Source organism: Euprymna scolopes, chromosome 46 (assembly GCF_053919585.1).
Source record: "Euprymna scolopes isolate OS-2025 chromosome 46, ASM5391958v1, whole genome shotgun sequence".
Taxonomy (NCBI): Eukaryota; Metazoa; Mollusca; class Cephalopoda; order Sepiida; family Sepiolidae; genus Euprymna; species Euprymna scolopes.
Genome location: NC_136527.1, coordinates 184,236,529 through 184,258,817, shown reverse-complemented (window position 1 = coordinate 184,258,817; position 22,289 = coordinate 184,236,529).

Genomic DNA, 22,289 nt, shown 5'->3' with positions numbered 1-22,289 from the left:
TCTCAATTTTATTATCTTTTTATTTGTTTGAAAATTAAACACATATTCCCCAAAAATCACTATTACCTTCAGGTTGTATTATGTTTCCACAACTATTTCACAAAATTCGGTAAATAGTATATTCCAGTGTAATAATCATTCCATAGATGTTGCTGTAGTCATCGAATTAGGTAATAATTGGTCATAGAATAATGTTTCAAGAAAATAATACTTCATTAAAATTCAATAGGACTCAATCAGGAACACCTGCAAAAAAATAATGAAAAACAATATTTTTATATTTGCATTCACGTAATAGTATCATTTTTATTGTCGTAACTATTATTAAATTTAACTCACAAACTTTTGATTAATTTACCTAACATTTTTTAACTTTACAAAAAACCGTTGATACAGTTGATTATTATAAAATTTATATGAAATTGTATATAGAGTATTTTATCAATTCCATTGTGGTAAGAAAATAAACTTTATACATATATAATATATATATAATATATATAATACATATATAATATATATATATGCAAAGTAAATACTTACATATATATATATATATATATATATATATATATATATATATATATATATGTCTTCCCTACAATGAGTAAATTTCAAAAGGTACATCACAATCTTTACTTAGATTGCTTTCTTGAAGCACATATGTATAAATTATATGCATAAGTATAAAAAAAGATTGGCATTTTCTTTACATGTGTTTGGTTAGTATATATATCTATATATATATATATATATATATATATATATATATATATATATAATTATATGTGTGTGTCTGTGTGTGTGTCTGTGTGTGTCTGTGTGTGTGTCTGTGTGTGTCTACAATGTGGGTGTATATATGAATATGCAAAACTATCAAAAAGATCGATATTTTCTTAAAATGTTTGTTTAGCATCACAATTGTGTTTTATAGATTTGTAAATTTGTCAATCAACAAAGGGCTGTTTGATTAAATTTATCCGTTCACCCTACTTCATCCGAATATAAAAAGTATATTTAACTACAGACTTAACTTTAGGATTTAAATGTTTCTATAAATATGAGTACAAACGAATTTTAAGTTTACAAAATATCAAATGTATTAGCAAATTATAAGAGAACATTACAATTGTTACTATTTTTTAAAAGCTCTCAACTATCATAACTTTTTATTCATATTTACTTTATTTTAAACTCACATGTAAAATAAGCATTTTAAATTATAAAGCTGTGAAATATAATTATTATGTGAAATGAAAACTATTTAATGATTTCTTTTCTATTATTTTAAAAATTGTCCATAAATTTCTTAATGAATAGATTCAAAATATCATATCCTTGTCGTTTTACAATTCGATTAAAAAGAATTGAATAATTCAAGAGTCATTTAGCTTGTTTATATGAAACCCGCTAAAGACAAAGCATAAATCTACTTGATATAAGAAGTATTAAAAAGATCTAAAGATAATAAACGCAAAAGCAGCAAATAACTATTTACCGTAGACAAAAAAAAAAAAAACAAGATGATAGGTGAGAAAAGCAATATAAATTGAATTCCACAAACCTATGGTTTGGGAGAGGAAGGTACTTTCAAAGTTGATATATTCTAACAAGATACCTGAACAGCAAATTGATGAAGATAAACAAGTCGTAAAACTACTCTTGTCGCAATACAAATTAATTGGTTGAGAATCTACCCACAGTTGACATCTTCTAATAAGATTCTGAACAGCAAATTGATGAAGAGCACAAGATAAACAAGTCGTCAAACTATGTGCCTTTGATCCCAAAGAGGTAAAATAGCAATTAAAACGGGTGGATTCGATGATTAAATTATTCTAGTGATTCTGATCTGCTGCTAATTAGTTTGCATGTGATTTATTAAATGCAGTCTAAGATGGTATGACGTCATAATATTATCAGTTGATCTTTAAATACTAGTTGTTTAGCATCATGGATAATTTACTTAATGTCTAACGAGAGCGTAACAAGTCACCTGCTAAATCGACTGACCATAATAGGGTTGACTAGAGTGAAGGCCGGATACTGGATAATTAGCATTTCACAGAGTTATTCTGTCTAACCCATCAACCCTAACCTAACAGGATTAGTAGTTCTGACAAGTTGGTCTTTTCTGTTCTATTAACACTTGCTTATGTGCTGTATCAAGACTATTTCACCTTTACCTCATAATAATAATAATATTAATAATAATAATAATATTAATAATAATAATAATAAAAATTCTGATTTCGCTTATAAACGTCTCTCTGGAAAGGGATGGGATTAATTTCCAGAGGATGTCCTTTAATCCCGGCTTCAAACCAGGAACTTCAAAGATCAAGGGTTTTCCTAAGGATGTTGGTGGTACCTATAATTGCAGAGGTTTGAAGGCCGCCGAAAACATCGGGGATTTGTAGTTGATACTACTCCTAGTGTACCAACTACGACCGGGATTATTTGTGTTTTAACCCCATGTATACGCCTTATCTCCAAGAACAATGGAGCATAATTGCTGCACTTCTCATTCTCCTTCTCTCTCACACTCCTGCCAGTTTTTCGAGACCTTCTCAATGATGACCAAATCCGGACGATTATGTTCCAATTGCTTGGTTGTTATGACACTTTTGTCCCACCATACCTCTACCTTGCCATCCTCACTTGTTCTCACTTCATCAGGCACTTCCTCAAACCATTTTCCAGCACACTTCATCCCAACACTCATACGCACCTCCCAATATATCCAGAGTCCCATGCGATCGTGTCCTTTGCGGTACTCTCTCTCTCTCTCTCTCTCTGGGCCAGTCCACTACACCCTGCTGCAAGGTGCGCAATGGACTCTGAGGCCTTACCACAAATCCGGTATTCTGCAACAATTTCCTCTCCTAGAACCACTTTTTAAACAATCGTGTCCCTAATACCTGCTCTTGTGCTGCACAAACAAAAGCTTCTTAGACAGATACTCAGCTGTAAGCCATTACCATGATCTTTCATCAGCCACTTCTGCTATATCCTGGAAGAACGTTCCATGCATTTTCTTCCTAGCCAGTTCCTCTACCCTTTCTCTATCCATACGTTTCACATAATCAGCCTTGGCCTCACATACCTCCACTTCATTGACCACAACCTTAAGCATCCACTCCCCACTTCTAACCACATGCTCCTAATAATATTAATAATAATAATGATAATGATAATAATAATAATAATAATATTAATAATAATAATATTAATAATAATTATAATAATAATAATATTAATAATAATAATGATAATAATAATAATAATAATATTAATAATAATAAAAATAATATTAATAATAATTATAATAATAATAATAATAATAATGATAATAATAATAATATTAATAATAATAATAATAATAATAATAATAATGATAATAATAATAATAATAATAATATTAATAATAATAATAATAATAATAATAATAATATTAATAATAATAATATTAATAATAATAATGATAATGATAATAATAATAATAATATTAATAATAATAATAATAATATTAATAATAATATTAATAATAATTATAATAATTAATAATATTAATAATAATAATAATAATGATAATAATGATAATAATAATGATAATAATAATAATAATAATAATAATAATAATAATAATAATAATAATACGGCATCATTGTGCATTGGATTAGCCAGACTTACCTAACTGTTTCAGTTGCCACTATTCAGTTTGTGTGTGGTTTATAAGGTGTAGACATCGAAGGTAGAAAGTCATTCAATTAGAAGTGGAGCACAAGTTGTTCAAGGTAGATACAAGTGCTTTGGATAGATTTGTGGATAGTTGAGATACTGAAATATTGCAAGCGGGTTTCAGCAACATTATCATTATTAAAAAAGCACTTACAACCCGGACTGCCATGACTTATCTTCTTTTTTCAGCAAATTTTACTCAGCTATTAAATTGAAGTTAAGCCACGTTATCTTAAGGAAGTTGGGAAATATGTTGGAATTAAATAAAATGATTTTTCAAGAATATAGTCAAAATTTTATTTTCTGTTTTGAATTTTTATCGATGCTATTTCCTTTCATTTGATTTTGTTCACATTTTTTATTTTGTGACGTCACTTATCCGTTGATATGTGAAGGCTGAACTAAAAACATATCAATTAAAAATTTGCTTAAAACTTACAGTTTTTAATATTCTAAAGAATATGCTTATTAAACTCTTCAAATTTATCAACATTTCTTAATACTGTTTAGAATATTTGATATTTTCTCGTAAAATGTTTAAAGCCATATAATTTTGAGGTAATCTTCTGATGAGTAAAAAGAGCCAATTTTGTAACGCTCAACTTTTTAGAACGTTTATTTTATAGTTTAATACGAAAAATATTCACCTTAAAGCCTTGTATTTAAACTTGAAAGTAAGTAGTAACGAGTTGCATTAGTTGTCCTGTTTTATGTTGAAATGCCAAACGATTTGGGATAAGGGTTCATTATGGCATAATTTCTAGCGGTACGGTACTCAAATCTGGCGCAGGGCGTAGCATATGCTTAGCCAGAGTACAGTGATTATGGAAAAATCTTTTCAATAAAGAATGGAAAACATGCAGCGCAGTATCTACTATTGTATAAAAGTGACTTTTTGTGTCTGTGAGTTCCTTCTGTATAGGTTCTTAAACAGCTGAGCTTATCCTTTGCAAATTTCATACAAAGGTAATTTATATGTCTGGCAGTGTTCTTAGATATGTTCTGTACAGACATTCATCCGATAAGTTTCGAAAATAAAAAAAAATCCATTGTTAAAAGCAGTTTTTTCTTATAGATATCTTTTTACATGGGAATTTTTATACGTTTCACCGGCAACTGAGATAATAAAATCGTAGACATTATTTTTTCTTGAAAGAATAGAGTTATTGACATCTGGAGATTTAGTTCAGTTGTAGAACGTTCGACAACAGATCAAATAATCCCGTGTTCAAGCCCGGGTGTACCTCACAATTTTATTTTTTTATATTAATGAGTTCAACTGACAATAAAAAAGGTATCATTTAAAATCGCCACAAAACATTCATCGCCCAAATATCAGCTGTCGTGGAATTGTAAACAAATACAGATGAAATTCGATGAATGATATTATCATTATCATTATTTTTTAATTTCATATTTTTATTCCAAATAAAACCACATGGCAATTATTCCTTGCATTATACAATAATAAATAGAGGATAGATTCTATAATAATACATGTGGGGAAAATAGGTTACCATATAAACGTCCTTGTGTTTGTCTGTCTGTCTTGTGAGTCATGCGTGTCAAGAAAAAAAAGAGTCCATCATGGTGGCCGTGACATATTGTAGTGAACAGAGTCTCATGTGCGCTTGCCTTATAAAAACAGGTCACTTGTCGGTGGGAAGGGATGGAGAAATAATTTGACGTTATAATCTGTCGATAGTTGAGTGGTGGGAAAAAGCTGAGCTTGTCTGCCAGCTTTGCAAAATAAAGGATTCCATGCTTGTCATCCCATTGAGGCTGACCAAGGGAGGCATACTCCGTTTATCTACAGACCCTTTTATTCCATGGAGGAAATTCACTGGAGGGTGGCTTGGGTTGGATGAGACGATGGACGTCTACCTAATGGATTTTAAGAGATTAGCTGTGCCGTTTGGTGGAGTGACTGAACGCATATTAAGTTGTGCCTTTCTTACAGAACTCCGAGACGACACCAGCCGACTGCTATGAGCATCATCAAGGCTCATCGAGATTGGGCTTAAGGAATTGTTGGCTAGAGCCCGCAATATTTTAAAAGAAAAAGATGCGAAGCCAGTGCTAGCAGCTGCAGAAACATCTACTGTGACGTAATCCCCCATTGAGGAGCTTTAGTACTACGCTGAGATAGCTAATCATTCCCAGGTGGCGCCAGATCACCCGAGGATCTAAAATGGAGAATATATATATATATTTTATTTCATGTCAAAATAAATATTGTTTGAAACCAGAGAAATATATTTTGCAATAAAGTTGATGACAGGAAACACGAAACATAACATTGTCTGGCCTTGGTGAACTCAAAGTCGGATGTCAGAATTAACATCTGACCTTGGCGGTCGTGAGAATTAGTAATTCAGATCCCAGATTTGGGAATTGCACACATGCAAAACCTGAGGCTTTTTGATTTCGTGGCGAAATTTTATTGGCTGGGGAACCTTCCACCCCATCCATATACCTCACTATATATACGAGTGTTGTGTGGAAATTAGCTAGAAGAAACAGAGTTCTGAGATATTGCTTGTTGATTTCAGGGAGAACAGACAGTATAGAGACGTGTCTCCTCTACCTCCTCACCCACCCGTCTGTCGCTGTCTGTGAAGAGATTTGAAACTTTGAAAAAACTTACTAACAACTGAATGATAATTGTAAAAACATTTGTACATAAGTTTGTGAAAATTAACTCTGTAGACTAGAGTACACGAGTTTGTTTTTCTTCCTGCCTTCTCCTTCGATATACGCTTTCAGCATACAGGATTCAATGTAACAACCCTCAGAGAAGACTAGACAACACAAGCTGAGAACAGATTAACAGGGGTTTGAGACAAACTTCAATGAGGTGGGGTTACACTACTCCATTAGAAGATGGCGTAATCTGTTATAAGTGTGGCAGGCCGAACAAATTTTCTAGGAACTGCTGAAGCCAAAACAATGTAAAGGACACATCTGCTCAGGAAATGCCAAGAGGCATGCGTTGCTACCAGTGCAGTAAGTTAGGTCACGTAGCAAGGAGTTGTCTGGGAAACAGACAAGGGGAGTAAACTATAGTGCAAGTATTCTCCCCAGCTCATTAACAAATAGGGTGCTACCCACAGTGACAGTGCGGGTGAACAGGTGTGAATGCATTGGACTCATAGACACAGGGTGAACGCAGACTTTCGTGTGCAAGGCATCATGTGACGCATGGAACAAAAAGAGAATTCCAGTATTGACAGTCGGCGGGGCACGCTAGCCTCTTGTGGAGTTAGTGTCATTCGTACATGTGTCGATGATGGGCCGACAATAACCTACGAGCCCTGGTTGTGAGCAGGGACCTTCTTGGTTATGACCTGCTCTTAGGAATGGACGTTATCAAAGAATTGGGTGGCGTCTGTATTTATGGTGAGGGTAGGGCACGTTTTTCTAATGCTTGCCTTGCTCTGGGTGCATCCCTGAAACTGGAACAGCCTGACTTTCATGCAGAATTCGACCAGCATATTTCTTGGAAATGGTTGGACGAGCAGCCACCCGGGAAGTTGTACAATAGGGTTCCGAAATATAAAATTCCCCCTGAAACTCATGAAGAATACGATAAGGAACTACAGACTTGGATAAAAAATGGAGGGCTAGTTGGTCTCCCCAAAGTGTCTGATCCTGTTAATGGCTATTATTCAGCATAATAAACAGAAGGTGAGGCCGGTACTCGACTATCGGAAACGAAACGAGCACGTAAATCCTTTTACAGCCCGCGCGGATGTACGTACCGAAAAGTTGAGGTAATGGCGGCAAGCAGGATCTTATGTATCCGTGCTGGATCTTCGTAAAGCATACCTTCAAGTGCAAATGGATTGTATATTGCCCTGTAGAGAACCTACTGTTGATTTTATAAAATTACTTTTTATATATAATCGTTTGAATTACAGTTTCCAATGCAAATGACAAGTATTATGGTTCAATTGTGTTCTCGACAGAAACATTTATTTGGAACCATATCAAAGAACCTACTGTTGATTTTATATGCTTGGCCTTTTTACTTGTGTAGTAATAATATGTTGAATTAAATTTTAAAAGGCAAAAATAAATTAACATGGTATAACTGTGTTCTAAACAGTAACATTGATTTCCAACGTAGCATAATATGTAATATAATAAAAACCTACTTTTGATTTTATATGCAAATCCTTTCAGCTTGTGTGGTTATAAAACATTTAAATTAACTTTTAATACAGTCAAATTCGACTGTTCCTTCTTTCATTGGATTTTTTTTTATTATCGAAGACATTTCCATACAAAACCTATCTTAAAACACTGCCAGGCATAAAGCACCCTCGTGCAAATCCGCCCCCCTCAAAAAAACAACAAACAGTAGTGCAGCCGTTTAGGAGTTCATATGGAACAAACTCCCACAGACTATTATATAATAGTGGAGAGTTATAAATTATTAAAGTAAAAAATATCTTCAAACCATGAATTAAAAAATATATATTTAAAATTTCATATGGGAATCATAATCTCTTATTTATTTAATGGAAAATGACTTCAAGAACAAACGTTTCCAGTTTTTTTGAGTTATAATAAATATATTAATTATTAAAAAGTGTCATTCGATTTATTTTTGTGTTTTTTGTTTTATATAAACATTGCGGCAGGGGGGGTCGATTTGTTAAAAATTCGATTAAATAAATGATATTAGGGGTAAAACCTAACAATTTAATAACAAAAAAAGATCATTTTATAGTTTAGACAAAATAAACAAACAGTAGTAAAAAAATAAAATAAAATAAACCAATATACAGGGTGGGCCAAAATAAGGGTCCTATCTTTAAATTTGAATAACTTCCACAAAATAAAAGTTAAACTCACCAAATTTTATGTGTGTGGAGACTGACCCTTCCGAGATTTTTTTTAAATGAACAAAACAACTTTTGGCCGAAAAACACTTCTTAAAACTTACATGAATTTATGAATTTTAAAAAATAGGACCCTTATTTTGGCCCACCCTGTATTAGAAATAAATGTTACTAAAATACTTTTCTAAATAACTGGATAATGTTTTTGTGTGTTTTATAATTATTTTGAAGTGCTTAATTACTGTGAAAAAATAGTGATGTTTACGTCAGAAAAAAGGAAATGGCTACGAATGTGTGACGGCCGATAAATGGGAGCTAATTTAAATAAAGCTTATAAAAAGAAATTGGTCCATATTATAAAATCTAAATAATGGATAGAACATTAAAAAATGAAACGGAATTTTTAGCGACATAATAAGACACAGTAAGACATAAGACAGAGAAAGGGTTTTTAAATCTTAAAACAACTAAATATCTAAAAAAAAAAAAAAAAAAAAAACTGTTTTTTTTTTGCTCAGTTGTCTAACAATTAAACCAGCTAAATATCTAAAAAAACAAAAAACAAAAAAAACTGTTTTTTTTTGCTCAGTTGTCTAACAATTAAACCAGCTAAATATCTTTAAAAAAAAAACAACAACAAACAAAACAAACTGTTTTTTGTGCTCAGTTGCCTAACAATTAAACCAACTTCGAATTAAATTATTATGTAATTACTATTATCCTCTCAGAAATTTTTAGTTTCACTTATATAAGCACATATTGTACAAAATTCAAAAGTTAATATGTCAACGTGAAAAATATATTTTTAGTAGATTTTTTTTTATAAGAGGTTAATATTTTTTTTTATTCACGTCTTTTATAAAGCACGGCGAAATCGACACGTTTTGATTATTGTTTCAGATTATTTGAAAATTTATTGGATGAATATTTTTAAAAAGAAAGAAAAAATAACTTACCTTTCATTCCATACGAAAAAAAAAGTGGGATGAATTCGTTTTTTCTTTTGTGTTCAAAACAGAAATTTTGTTTTCTTTGTTAGGATTTCGTTAGTAAATTGATACAATTTTTGTTTTGTCTGTTCAATTCATTAAGAAATTAAATATATGAAAATATAAAAGAATCGAAATTAAAAGATCAAAAACACGATTTACACTTGAAATTATTTAAAGAAAATCAATTGCTTAAGAACAATGAATTTAGGTCATCATAATGCGGTGTAATCACTATTACATCCCCCCGTGAAAAATGTCCGTTCATTAGTTAAGAGTGCAGTAATAAGGGATTAGAAGAGATGACGTATATTATATATTTGTTGTATCATAAAGGGAATCGTGTGCGATCATCTTATCAGCCTTAATGTCGTGTGTGATCGTCTAGCTGTTCTTTCTATTAAGTTTCATATGCTTTTAAGTGTGAATGTGTGATACATGCATTTTCAGACATACCTCTGCTGCTTCGATGTTGGCCCATCTGGAATCTCTCATCCTGGAGGGGAGACTTGGTACCTGTTTTGGACGAAGATTCAATAATCACTCCAAGACAAGGAATTGATTTTATAGTTTATTTCATTTTCCAGATATTTCACAGAGGATGGAAAGTGAATCTGGCCTGTGTGGTTTCTTCTTCTAGGTCTTATTCCTACACACATCAGCGTCACCCCCACCCCAACCCCCCAGTGAAGAGGAGGAAACAACTGTGAAGCCGTGTCACATTCTAGCCCAAACCAAATCTCCACGATTCAGCTAACCTGATCATGTGACTCACACGCAATCCGATCAGTTGATCTTGACTTCCGGTCAACGTGTCTACAATATAATTAACACCCCTCGCTCTCTCTCTCTCTCTCTCTCTCTCTCTCTCTCTCTTGATCCATTCTCTAATAAGTGTAGCAATTATGTAATATTTATCTGTATAAATAAAATAATATTTTCAGCATTTGGTAAACGTTTATGCATAGCTGTGGGTTGTTTTCCATAGAAATCATAGCTCTATAGTTGGTTAAACACTAGCATTCCTTTTAACGTCATATTTCACTTGGCATCACACTGTTTACAAACCATTAAACCTTTTGGGATTCATTTTAAGGCCGTTTCTAACTTTAAATGTGTTACGAGAACAGGTCCCCTGTTCTTGTAAGTAAAAATGAGATAGGAGAGATCAAGGATTGAACTTGGTAATCAAGGTTTAAAATAGGTTCTGAAATGAAATTTGGAAAATGGAATGTAGAATTTCCCATTGTTTAGTTTCACATAAAATAGTTTAGATATGTGGCGTGAAAAGGAATTCGATGATTCAATTCTTTTTATGAAAATTAAATTAAATTGAGCTTATCTAGATCGAAACAATAGAAAATGTTAAACATATTGGAAAATAGGTTAGAACAATTCGGTCAACAGAAAATTTAATTAAATCGGAACAATAGAAAATGTTAAACATATTTAAAAATAGGTTAGGCCGAAAATAGGTTAGAAGATAGACATGTGTTGTTTGGCCATGCGATGACATCATCGCTAAGAGATGAGTTGTCAATATAGTTAGAGCTTTAGTGAGACAAACAGGGAGAGGCCAGATAGCGTCGAGAGAGGGTCGGGGCAGCGTCGAGACAGAGTTGACGTAGGGGAGGCGAAAGGTTACAAGTTGGAATAATGTAAGAATTTGAATTCCTTGATGTGAAACCATTGACTGGTCGAAGAAAAAAGGACTTCATCATATTTTGTAACAGCTGTCTTGTGTTGTGTCATTCTACAAACAAAGGTATTGTGAATTTGTATTAATATGAACTTGTATTCCACTCATCTGTATATGAACTTGCGTATAAACACATCTAACTAATGTGTCTCTATCATCTTAAGAATGTGTCTCCTTCAGCTATTATGAGTAATGACTGTTCCTCCTTCTTTACGATAAAAGAACTGATAATTGATCCATCTCTAAAACATGTGTTAAGAAAATATATGTTATAGAAACACTTTCAGAACTTCTATCTATATCTTCCCTCATCCCAAGTGTATTACAGGTCACCGTCTATGTATTAAAATGTCCCGGTGTCTCTTTATATATACGATCTGTCTATATCTCTCTTAAAATAAACACATACAACATAACATATCGTTAATTTGATGCCCGTGACCATTTTTTTCTGCAAGAAAATAAAAGAAAAAAACTTCGGATACCATGTGGCTTTTCTCCAGTATGAGTTCTCATATGTTTTATCAACAATGATTTTCGTGAACAAACATATGCACACATTTCACAAGAATGTGGCTTTTCCCCTGTGTGAGATCTCATATGTTGATTTAAATCTGATTTTTTTGGAAAAGAATATCCACAAACTTCACAAGAATATGGTTTTTCCCCAGTGTGAGTTCTTATATGTGATACTAAATGTGATTTATGAGAAGAAGAATATCCACAGACTTGACAAGAATATGGCTTTTCTCCAGTGTGCGTTCTCATATGTATAACTAACAAGGATTTTCGAGAACATGAATATCCACAAACTTCACAAGAATATGGCTTTTCTCCCGTGTGCGTTCTCATATGTATTACTAACAATGATTTTCGAGAACAGGAATATTCACAAACTTCACAAGAATATGGCTTTTCTCCAGTGTGAGTTCTACTATGTTTAATTAGATCTGATACTGTAGAACAAGTATATGCACAGACTTCACAAGAATATGGCTTTTCCCCAGTGTGAGTTCGTATATGTGACACCAAATGGTATTTATGAGAAAAAGAATATCCACACACTTCACAAGAATAGGGCTTTTCCCCAGTGTGTGTTCTCATATGTCTGACTAACGATGACTTTTTAGAACAAGAAAATCCACACACTTCACAAGAATGTGGCTTTTCACCAGTGTGAATTCTCATATGGGACATTAACGTTGATTTTTGAGAACATGAATATCCACATACTTCACAAGAATGTGGCCTTTCCCCAGTGTGAGATCTCATATGTCGCACTAATGTTGATTTTTCAGAACATGAATATCCACACACTTTACAAGAATGTGGTTTTTCTCCACTCTTCTGCATATTTTTATATAGTTGGTCCTACAAAAATATAGTTTTAGTCTTAATTCATAGATTCTTCAGTAAATCTTTGCAAGACTATATCATTTTGCTAGTGTTGTGTCCGTTGGATATATTTCTACTTTATTGCTCTTTGTGTTTATTTTTCTTCATTTGAACAATGAAACATATTACACAAATAAAAACATTATCTTCCACTGTATTTTATAAATGTAGGAAATACATTTTTGTATTCTTTACTTCTCTTCATTAATTTACATTAAATTAAAATTGTAAAGTCATATATCACAAGTATAAACATTATCTCCATGGGGTATTCTGATTATTTTCAGTCTATTAAAATAGTAATATTCCATTGTATTTTTTTATAAGGGGAATATATTTTTGCAAAGATATAGCTGTTGTCTTCAACGTCAGGCAGTAATTGTCTACAGAATATTTAACGAAAATGATGATTCATTGAAATTCAAACAGGAATATCTGAAAATAAAAAAAATCGAAATACAATTATAAATAAATTGTATATATATATATATATATATATATATATATATATATATATATATATATATATATAAAGTGTGTGCGTGTGCATTTGCTTACATAATGTTTAAATGAGATTATTCATTGGTACCGAGGGTTTCAAACCTGATAGTTAGGGACGGTTTTAGATACCCATACAAGTAGAGATGAGTATTGGCTGAAGAGAGCTTGATATGGGCATCTAAAGAGACCCTTATTATCGGGTTTGAAACCAACAGTACTAATTACTTGTCTAATCGAAAAACATTTTGTAAACAAAATTAAACATAAATACGCTCTTATTTTTGGATTTTCCTTATAATTGAGCACTCTGCTGGATTTCTTTTTCAAAAACCAATATATATATATATATATATATATATATATATATATATAAATGTGTGTGTATAAGGCAGAGGTAGTGTATGGCTGGATAAATCAAGTTTAGAACATGTATTTCCTAGAAGTACGTCTGACATCATCACATCTTTTTCTGGCTTCCTCAAGCATATACACATATCAAACTGTGGAATATAAAATAGTGGCATGGAACAATGTTATTCTCTAGCAACACTCATGGTTTTTCATTGCAATCGAAAAAAAGTGGGCGAGAATCTTATGATGAATTTATATGTGATAAAAGTTAAATCAAACAATACAATTCTTTGGTCACATGACCAGTAATTGTGAACAAACATGTAAAATGGCCACAGAGTAATAAAAATACAAAAATCACTTAAAATTAAAAAAGGTTTTCTCTTTATATTAAATCCTACTCCTGCTTGTTCTTCAATAATTCTGTGAATTAATGGGATAATCTATACGTGTTTTAAACCCATCTGCAGCCCACTCCGATGTTTTTCTAAATATATTATAATTTAATGCTACCTTTACTCACAAATCTTTTAAGATAATTTAACACCCACACAAAAAATGTAAGTATTATGCAAAAATTCAAACAAACTAATTTTGGTAAATCTTTACAATCAAACTCGATGCAGTTTACCCCCTAAAAAATTCTAAATAATTGAAAACAAATTATTTTGGTAAATCTTTACAATCAAACTCGATGGTGTTTACCCCCTAAAAAATTCTAAATAATTGAAAACAAATTATTTTGCTAAATCTTTACAATCAAACTCGATGTAGTTTACCCCCTAAAAAATTCAAAATAATTCAAAACAAACTTATTTTGGTAAATCTTCACAATCAAACTCGATGTAGTTTACCCCAGAAAAAATTAAAAATCTACTTATTGTGTAATAAATTTCAACCGTCTTATATTTTAAGATTAAAAGGTTTTGATGGAAATCACTGCCCTATATAGATTTAAAGTAAAATGAGCACCCAGTTTATGGCTAGTTAGCGCTCAGCGAGAAGTGTAATCATTTACAGTTTCAAAGTTTTATGGAAAAAGGGAATAAAACTCATATCTATTTTTACTTTCTTAGGATTTGTTTTTAGATTAGAATCCACGTATTCTTAATTATTCTCTACTTTCATCAAACAATTTAATAAGCAAAACATATTTCAATTGGCTTTCATATATATATGATGATTGCAATGTCTTGTCAGATGAGTGCCACTCCCTCAGTCCATGAGCCCGAAAATGACTTCAATCGCCACAGGACCATTTTAATAGACAAATGCCTGAGAAAGTATCCATACACAGATGATATTACAGAGTCTTAGCTTTGTACGACAGCTAAGTCTCTCTATCGGTTCAAGATGTTGAGATCCAGCAACAAGCAAGAGCAAGATAGTTAGCAACAAGTTAAACTGCAGACCAGCTTAATGCGGGTACTGGTCTCCCGCTTTATGTTTTTTTTTTAAATCAGAGATTTGCTTCTCCTAGAAAGGTTGCCTTCACCACGGCTTATGGGAGACCCTCCACCCAGCACACACATTCTTCTTCTTCTTGCTCGTCCGTCAAAGTCGACGATGACCAAGATATCAATCAGTTCGGCGTCAGGGGTTTGTGGGTCCTGAGATGGCTGATGAGGCCAATCCGTGCTCGGCAGACTCTTCCACACTCTGGACACGTGAAGGCGGTATTGGCAGGCTGTGAACCAGCAGGTCTCTCCTTCCTCCTCTTGCGCTTCTGCTGGTCGTGTGTCATGCATTGATTCTCTTCCCTGTCGGCTCCTAGGCTGATGACGCAACGCCAGGCCGAACGTTTAGCAGCGCGACTCTCCCAAGACTGGGGGCTGATGTCAAAGTCTTTTAGGGACGTTCTCAGACAGTCTTTATATCGTTTCTTTTGGCCCCCTGCATTCCGCTTTCCCTGGCTGAGTTCCCCACAGAAAAGTTGTTTGGGGATTCGGCTGTCGTGCATGCGATAGACATGGCCTGCCCACCGGAGCTGGGTTTTGCAGATTATGGTGGTGATGGTATGGAGCCCCGCGCGCTTCAAGACTTCTGTGTCAGGAATTCTGTCTTGCCAGCGGATGTTGAGAAGATTACGGAGGCATCTGAGGTGAAAGCCATTCAACTGTTTTTCATGTCTTTTATATGGCGTCCAAGTTTCACATGCGTAGAGTAGGGTTGTCAGGACGACCGCTCGGTATACTTTCAGTTTGGTTGCGAGTGTAATGCCTCTCCTCTTCCACACATTGTCTCTAAGTCTTCTAAATGCACTGCTCGCTGTGGAGATCCTATGGTTAACCTCAATGTCAATGTTGGCAGTGCGGGAGAGGGTGCTGCCAAGGTAGGTGAATTGCTCCACAGCATGGATCTTCTGCCCTTTGACAGTGATGCCGGGTTCATGGTATGCATCTCCTGGGGCGGGTTGGTACATGACTTCTGTCTTCTTTGTACTGATGGTGAGACCAAAGTTGTCACAACTGGTGGAAAATCCGTCCATTTGACGTTGCATCTCTATCTCATTTGGGGCATTAAGGGCACAGTCATCGGCAAAGAGAAGGTCTCTGATGATGGTTTCCCTCACTTTCGTGACTGCCTGCATTCGCCTGATGTTAAACAATTCCCCGTCACATCTGTAATTGATTGCAATGCCAGAGTGACTGTCTTTGAAAGCGTCCTGGTGCATGGCAGAGAAAACCATGCTGAAGAGCATCGGGGCTAAGACACAGCCCTGCTTGACCCCGTTAGTCACAGGGAAGGGCTCTGAGGGGTCGCCGTCATCCAGGACACGGGCAGTCATGCCCTCATGGAACTGCCTGACAATGGCAATGAACCTGTCTGGACAACCAAATTTTTTCATGATCTATCAGAGGCCATTTCGGCAAACAGTGTCGAAGGCCTTGATCAGGTCGACGAACGTGGTGTAGAGGCCCCGATGCTGCTCGACACACTTCTCCTGCAGTTGGCGTGCAGCAAAGATCATATCAGTCGTCCCGCGGCCTGCTCGAAAGCCACACTGGCTCTCGGGAAGACGACCATCTTCAAGGTGCACCAGCAGGCGGTTGAGAAGGACGCAGGCCAGGATTTTCCCGGCAATGGAAAGAAGGGATATCCCGCGGTGGTTGTCACATGACTGACGATTTCCCTTGCGTTTGTAAATCTGAACGATAGTAGCATCACGACAATCTTGGGGTAATTCTTCACTCTCCCACATGGATTGGAAGAGTTCTGTTAGTCTTAAAAGCAGTGTAGGTCCACCAGCTTTGTATACTTCTGCTGGAATTGAGTCGGGGCCGGGGGCCTTCCCAGAGGAAAGTTGCTTGATGGCTTTGCTTACTTCCTCTAATGAGGGTAGGATGTCGAGCTCCTCATTGATAGGCTCCTGGCATAGTCGGTCGATGGCTTCATCGTTGATGGAAGATGGTCGGTTTAGCACACTGTTAAAGTGCTCCACCCATCTATCAAGGATCTGCTTTTTGTCATTCAAGACAGTTGTTCCATCGGAGCTAAGCAGGGGGGAGGAGCTAGAGGACTGGGGACTGTAGACAACCCTCAGCGCATCGTAAAACTTCCTCATATCCTGGCTATCGGCATGCTCCTGGATCTCATCTGCTTTGGTGCTGAGCCAGGCATCCTGCATGGAGCAGAGTTTGGCCTGCACCTTGCTGCGGATGTTGATGAAGGCAGCTTTCTTTGCGAAACACTTGGGGTCACTCTGATGTGCACGGAGAAGTTGGCGTTTCTCCTCCAGGAGGGGCTGAATCTCAGAGTCATTTTCATCAAACCAGTCCTGGTGCTTCTTTTGCTTGGGTCCAATGATTTCGAGAGCGATGGAGTAGGTGGAGTCTCTGAGGTGTGCCCCCTGATCTTCAATAGTGTCCGAGATGGTGAGGGGGACAGATAGCTTGTCGTTGATTGCTTCCTGTAGCTCAGGATGACATCTGGACTTTTAAGTGTTTCCAGGTCAAGGCGCTTTGTGACTTTCTGGCCCTGAGGCCGCCTCTTAGGTTGGATGTAGAGGCACATTTTGGATATGATCAGGCGGTGGTCTGTCCAACATTCGGCACCACACACAGCCTTGGTCAATCTTACGTCTCTCCTGTCCCTTGCCCTGATGATGACATAGTCAATCAGATGCCAGTGGTGGGAGCGTGGGTGCATCCACGACGTCTTGCTACGGGTGGGTAGGCGGAACATGGTGTTGGTGATTGAAAGGTCGTGTGCAGCGCAAAGGCTGAGCAGCCGTAGGCCGTTGCTATTGCACTTGCCCACTTCATGGTGGCCAAGGACGCGGTCCCAAGTGGAATGGTCCATGCCAACGCGGGCATTGAAGTCACCGAGGACGATGAGCTTCTCTCTCTGCGGAGCAGCGGAGATGAGGCTTTCCAGATCTTCATAGAACTGGTCCTTGGTATCTTTGGGGTTAGTCATGGTTGGTGCATAGGTGCTGATCAGTGTGGCGGTTCTTGCCTTGTTGAGCGGGAGTTGCATCTTCATCAGCCGGTCATTGATGCCGTCCGGGATGCTGACCAGCTTCCTCACGTGCTCAGTCTTGATGGCGAAGCCCACGTCAGCCTCTCTGCGCTCCTCGCTGCTGCGTCCACTCCAAAAAAAGGTGTAGCCGCCACCTGACTCTGTCAGTTGACCCTTGTCTGAGAGGCGAGTCTCACTGAGGGCTGCGATGTCTACCTTATAACGGGCAAGTTCCCTTGCTACGAGAGCAGTTCTTCTCTCGGGTCGGTCAGCTCTGGTCTTGTCGAGCAAAGTACGAACATTCCATGATGCTAAGGTAAGCACCAACCCTTTTTTTTCTTATGTCTCGACCGCTGTGAGGGAAACACCGCCAGCCGCGGTATGCTGGCCAGGGGTGATGATGAAGCAGCTATGTTTAGGGCTCCTTTTATCGCCCCGTCCTCATGCCATGGAGGCGAGCAGAGTGATCCTGAAAAGGACTACTCGGTCGGCCAGCCAGTTGCCTGCACCCGCTCGCTGCTTCGGTCGAGTGGAGTACGACCAGTTTCTGGGCCGTCTGTGTGCAGGTTTGCAGCTACAGTTCCCAGTGATTTCCACACCTGCTGCTTTGCCGCTCGCCCATCGCCACAGGGCTTGGTGTTGACGCAATGTTTGATACCCTGACTTGCACTGGATTTGGATTATAGTGAGGGGGACTTGCGCTGCATCGGCCTCACTCTCTCGTCCTGGCCCACCCAATTCCAATGGCAAGACATAGTCGAGACGGCTGGGGACGAACAAGGGTGCAGGAGCTGCCGGAGGGAGGCAAGTATGCCATCCAACCACCTAAGGGGCTCCACTCCGTCGTTTCTGTCGGGGTTGCTCCCCTAGCCTTATCCATTTCCATGGCTCTCACAAGGCAGTGAGGCCATTTGACCAATGGCTGGGATAGGGATTGGTAATGTGTCAGGGCATGTCCACACGTCGGTGGGCCGTAGCACAGTCCCTCTGAACAGTAGGCACACACATACATACACACAAACACACACGGTGCTAGTTGGCCGTTGACCCCAAAAAAGGGTTCATTTGCCATTTGGAAGGCCTTGTTTTTAATCCTTCAGGGAGACTAGCCACCCTCCTCACCAAACAAGTCTGGTGGGGGAACCAGTTTAGTCACCAGTGACTCGACCATATATATATATATATATATATATATATATATATATATATAAAGCCATTTTTAACATGGGAAAGTGTTCTTGCTAACTGATTTGCATTTCCACCTAACAATTAAAATAACAACAAAAAAGTGATCAAAAAACAAATATATTACAAATAAATGTTACCAAAGGCAGGTTTTGTGATTCTTCCAGCAACCTTAATAACATTTTGTTTGAACTTGTTTTGAAGCGTTTATTTTGAAACACAAAAATAGTGCTAAGTCTTTGTTAGCAAACGAAGAAAAATAGCTGACATGAGACAGTCACCTAGGGAATCCCACTAATCGCTCAGAAACTGAAAATTAAACAACATACTAGTATAATTCCACCCAATAAATGGCAAGGTGACACTCGTCTATTAAATTATGAAAGTAAAGAATATGTTAAAAAAATTTAACTCTAATCTCTCCACAAAAAAGGCATCAGAAAGGAAATACCGATATCCCCTCCTTTCACCATACCACACACTTTAGAAACTGTGAATGATTACATGTCTTGTTGACCAATATCTGCTAATGAAATCGGTGTTCATTTCACGTTAAATTTATAATTAGAAACTGTGAATGATTAAATGTCTTGTTGACAATATCTGCTAATGAAACCGGTGTTCATTTCACGTTAAATTTATAAGTAGAAACTGTGAATGATTAAATGTCTTGTTGACAATATCTGCTAATGAAACCGGTGTTCATTTCACGTTAAATTTATAATTAGAAACTGTGAATGATTACATGTCTTGTTGACAATATCTGCTAATGAAATCGGTGTTCATTTCACGTTAAATTTATATTTAGAAACTGCAAATGATTACATGTCTTGTTGACCAATATCTGCTAATAAAATCGGTGTTCATTTTACGTTAAATTTATAATTAGAAACTGTGAATGATTACATGTCTTAGTAACTGTCTGTATTTTTGAGATGAGGTGTTTTCATTGATTGAGATTGCCGGACTGACTTCCTCATCTTGGTTGTTATAGTCACAACGTTTCGGCCGTTTTTCCTTCCGGCCTTCATCATGTATTTTGTATTGAACTGGGGAACCGTTTGTTACGAGTCTCGAACGCAACCCTTTATTATTATTACAGGGGTACTGTGTTCGGACTCCAGCTAGGCTCTGGGACATAGTTGCTGATTCTCTGTTTTGAATGTTACTTTTCACTGCCTTCGTTTGGGATTGAACTCAGCAGCTTTGGGTAACTGTAAACTTTGATACAACGTCTAGGACCACTCGGCCATATGTCACTAGGACATAATAATAAAGGGTTGGGTTCGAGACTGCTAACAAACGGTTCCCCAGTTCGATACAAAACACCTGATGAAGGCTGGAGGGTAAAACGGCCGAAACGTTGTGACTATAACAACCAAGAAGAGGAAGTCAGTTCGACAATCTCAATCAATGATTACATGTCTTGTTGACCAATATCTGGTAACGAAATTGGTGTTCATTTTACGTCAATTTATAACGGAAAGTGATACCCCACTTTTTAAATTTTTTTTATTGATCTTTTTGTAGAAATTGTTTGAGTCTTTCGAAACTAATAACAAAACAAAAAGTGAATATTTTTAGGGGTAAACTATGCTTAGTTAGATTGTAAAAATTAAAAAAAATGTTTTTCTATGTTAAGATTCTGTTTATTTGTGATGGGCAATACGTGGGTGTTCATTTTACGTCATCTTTATAAAAAAAAATTTGATGTATTGGTATCTGTGCATCTATGTTACCCCATTATATTTAAATAATATTTTAAAATTTAACATCCCTCCCCATGTTAAAAACGGATTTCTAAATAATAACGTTTTGCTTAAGCACGGTAACATAGATGCACAGGTATGTAAAATAATGGATAAAAATTAAACAGAATTCTTTAACGACAAAAAAATTAAATCGTGTGTTGATGGCAAACATTATTTTTTTAACAGAAATCACACAAATTTTACTAAAATAAACATATTTTTGACAACAATATAAATTAATGTGTTGATGGCAAACATTATTATTTTAACAGAAATCACACAAATTTTACTAAAATAAACATATTTTTGACAACAATGTAAATTAATGTGTTGATGGCAAACATTATTATTTTAACAGAAATCACACAAATTTTACTAAAATAAACATATTTTTGACAACAATATAAATGTTAGAGTTTGGCACTTATACAGTTCAGGCAAGACATTAAAAAATTGAAATATCGAAAAAAGCTTATATTGTACGTATCTGTTTTGGACTGAAGATCTCAAAAAAAAAAAATTCACTTAATTTGATCGAGTAGGTTTTTTTGTTTTTATTTTTACAGTGGAAAAAACACGTTTTTTTTATGACAGCGCGTTGAAAATAGAGATCTAGAAATTTTTTGAACACTTCAAGGGGACATAACTAAATTTAAAGCGCTGACACTCCCTCCCCATCTTTAATACTAGCTTCTCTTCCTATAAATTGAACCTTTTGCTCGGTATCATAACAAATTGTTTTTTGGTTTTTTTTCGCTGTAACAAACAAAAAACAAAAAACAAAACAAACTATTTTTTAATGTCTTTATTAAACTGTAAAAGTACCGAGATTTTTATGATCGAAAATTCATAAATTTTATTCTAGATTTTATTCACGTTTTTTATAAAGCATGACAGAATCAATATTTTTATTGAATTGCAATAAAAAATAAACTTATTTTAATGTTTCAGATTAATTTTTAAATGTACAAAATACAAAAACTTACCTTGCATTTCAGGAATTCGATACAAACAAAATCAGGATGAATTCGGGTTTTTTTTTTTTTTTTGTAATTCTTTTGTGTTCAAAACAGAAAATTTGTTTTGTTTGTTAAGATTTCTTTAGTAAATTGATACAACTTTTGTTTTGTGCGTCCAATTCATTAAGAAATAAAATATATGAAAATATAAAAGAATCAAAATTAAAAGATGAAAAACACGATTTAACGTGAAATTATTTAAAAAGAAAATCAACTGCCAAAGAACAACGAATTTAGGTTATCGTAACACGGTGTCACCAATATTCATTCCTTATGTAAAAAATGTCTGTTAATTAGTTAAGTGTACCGAATTATTTCGTTCCTTGCGTAAAAATATCCGTATCTGTGTG